Here is a 3,449-nt window from a genome sequence, read left to right on the forward strand (position 1 = left end):
TTTTTTTTTTTTTTTTTGTACCAGGGATCAAACTTGATACCTTGCACTTCAGAGGCAGGTGGCAGCACAACTGAGCTAAATCCCTGGCCCAATGTAATTAATTCTTACTGAATATTGTGTGATAGTTCCCAGAATTAGGTATTCAACATGCTCATTTGGTTGGTCTTGAAGAAATTGGGTGGGAGCAGGTAGACAGGATAGGGTAACTGTAAAATACAGAGGGAAATCTTATTAGACCATATCAGGATGCTCAATACAAAGCTCAAAATAATTTTTTTTTACTAAATCTCACACACACAAAAAAAAACTTCTTTCTTCTTTCCTTCACTGAGTGTGAACTCCATAAACTCTTTTTTAAAAATTTTAATCTGAACCAGGCACAGCGGTTTGTGTTTTTAGTCCCAGCTACTTTTCAAAGCCAGTCTGGGTAATATTAGCAACACCCCATCTATAAAAAGAAAGAAAAAAGGAGGAGATGAAGGAAAGAAAGAAAGAGGGGGAGGGAGGGAGTAAAGAAGGGTTTGGTAATATTGTGAGTTACTAGAAGAAGCAGGAAAAAAATAAAAGTAAGTCTCCCCATAACTTCACTGTCCACCTAATTTCATTTTTATGCAAAGGAAGGATAAGGACAGAGCTACTAAACTACTGAAATTTGTGCTTTCAAAGATCCTGTCAAAATGAGTCTGTAGCTTAGACCCTAGGCTTTCTCCCACAAAGTCCATAAAATAGTGCCTGGCACACAAGTGCTGTATAAGCATTTGCTATTAGTAGCAGCATTTGCCTTTGTCTTTATGTCTTTAATAGAGAATTCCGTACCTATACTCTAGTTAGAGAGTATCTTCTCTCATACCCCTTCCTTCATCACTATCTGGGGACTTAGTACCTACAGAAATTCTTTCCAAATTGATTAAAGTCATCATTTTGACAATTTAGAATATTTAAAGGATTCTTGTCCTTATGTAGCTCTTAAAAGGGAACTTGAAGATTAAGCTACTGTCAATTATTAATACTAAGAAAAAGAAAAATGTGCATCCAGCCCCTACCGCTGTCCCCTCTTAAATTCTATCCATCTGCTGCTGCTTTAATGGTGCTGACAAACTCCTATATTTCATTTTTCATTCATAGATTCTGCAGTCTCAAAGTCAATCTGTCAACATCTTGCCTTACTGGTTCTGAAACACAACTAGGTGCGTAACCAGCACTTGAAAGTGGAACTTTAAAAGTCAGGTGTTTTTTTCCCCTTAGAGGCATACGGATTCTCCAAACCTCCTGGTGCTCACCCCACACACAGCTACCCCACCTCTCCTCAGCCCAGATGAATGGACAGAATTCACAGATGCTGACACCACGAGGTCAAGTCTAATTTTGTGCCCTTGAGGCAAGGGAGGGAGAGATCTGGGTCCTGAAAGGAATGAAACAAACCCGAATGAGTCTGCTGTCTCACTGTACTCCATCCCTTCACTGTCCCTGCTATAAAAGATCTCAACACACTTGTACACAGTCCCTCCACTTCCTTGGAACTAGCTTTGAATATATTCTTTGCCCCTTTTTTTAACCAGCAGCAAGCAAACAAACCTGAGCACAGGAATATAAGTGGCCAGTAACAGGGGGAAAAGAAAGACAAATGGAAAGTAAGTGCTGGATGACCCACAAAAGGGTGTGAGAAAAAAATCCATTTCTTACCGCTCTTCTGCTTTAGTGACATTTCCAGGATCGCCAACTAACAAGATTTAAGGCAGGCAGCCTCAGAGCACCGGAGTGGAGGAGGTGACAGCTCCATTGCCGGGTTTTTATCTTTATTTTCTCTCCACCTCCACTGTCCTCCTCAGGTTCAGACCATGATGCAGTCCCACTGGCTCCCCTGCCCTCCTCTCCTGTGAAACTGGCTGTGGGGAGGGATCATGGATACTAGTCTGCCAGCTTCTGGTTCCCATGCAGGTAAGCCTGCTGTCAATGCAGGAGGACATTGATACCCTCAAAATCAACAACAGTTTCCTGCGCGACCAGCTATGCAACCGAAGCTGACATTATCTCTAAGGTAGAATTCAACCATGCGGGAGAATTACTAGTGACAGGGGATAAGGGGTTCGGGTTGTAATATTTCAATGAGAGCAGGAGAGTAAAAATCAAGTTCATCATAGGGGTGAATACAATGTTTACAGCACATTCCAGAGGCATGAATCCGAATTCGATTACCTGAAGAGTTTAGAAATAGAAGAAAGAAAATCAATAAAATCAGATGGCTCCCTCAACAGAATGCTTACTTTCTTCTGTCTACTAATGATAAAACTGTGAAGCTATGGAAGGTCAGTGAGTGTGATAAGAGGCCAAAAGGCTACAGTCTGAAAGATGAGGAGGGCTGGCTGCAGGATCCTGCCACCATCACCACCCTGCAGGTGCTGAGACCCATGGACCTGATGGCCAGGGCCACCCCATGAAAAGTATTTGTCAATGCACACACATATCACATCAACTCCACATCAGTCAGCAGTGACCACAAAACCTACATATCTGCTGATGACCGGAGGATTAACCTCTGGAACTTTGAAAAACCAATCAAAGTTTTAATACCGTGGACATCAAGCCAGCCAACATGGAGGAGCTCACAGAGGTGATCACAGTGGCGGACTTCCAACCCCACCACTGCAACACCTTTGTGTACAGCAGCAGCAAAGGGACAATCAGGCTATGTGACATTCAGGTGTTGGCCCTGTGTGACGGGCACACCAAGTTTTTTGAAGAGCCGGAAGATCCAAGCAGCAGATCATTTTTCTCTGAAATTAAATCTTCAATTTTGGATGTAAAGTTCAGCCACAGAGGGAGGTATCTGACAGCCACAGGGACTATCTGACTATGAAAGTGCCCCATCGAGACTTACCAGGTCCATGACCACCATCACAGCAAGTTATGCTCCCTCCACGAGAATGACTTCATTTTTTTATAAATTCAAGTGTGCGTGGAATGGGTCAGACAGTGTCATCATGACTGGGTCCCACAACAACTTCTTCAGGATGTTTGACTGAAACACCAAACATGATGTGACCCTTGAGGCCTTCAAGGAAAACAGCAAACCCGGTGCTATCCTCAAAACCCAAAAATTGTGTGTGAGGGGCAAGTGGAGAAAAGACGAGATCAGTGTTAACAGTCTGGGCTTTAGCAAAAAGATCTTACATACAGCTTGGCATCCTTCAGAAGATATTATAGCAGTGGTGGCTACAAATAATCTATCTATCTATCTATCTATCTATCTATCTATCTATCTATCTATATTCCAGGACAAGTTTAACTAGGAGGACAAATTATTACTTAATCTCACATACTGAATATTAGTCAAATGAGTTTTTAAATGTTTCTTTGGATCTTCGTTTGATGCATTGACTTTAATTTCCCTATGCATAATAAAACAATTGGTATAGGAATAAAAAGGAGTCCAACTTGCCCAACTCCCC

General features: G+C 42.0%; 1 pseudogene; it reads left to right on the forward strand.

Annotated features, from left to right (window-relative positions):
* The first annotated feature begins 1,938 nt into the window (after window positions 1–1,938).
* Window positions 1,939–3,221, forward strand: LOC104853184 (annotated as a pseudogene).
* Window positions 3,222–3,449: the final 228 nt, after the last annotated feature.

Source organism: Fukomys damarensis, unplaced genomic scaffold, assembly GCF_012274545.1.
Source record: "Fukomys damarensis isolate Sample0158 unplaced genomic scaffold, DMR_v1.0_HiC HiC_scaffold_16, whole genome shotgun sequence".
Classification (NCBI taxonomy): domain Eukaryota; kingdom Metazoa; phylum Chordata; class Mammalia; order Rodentia; family Bathyergidae; genus Fukomys; species Fukomys damarensis.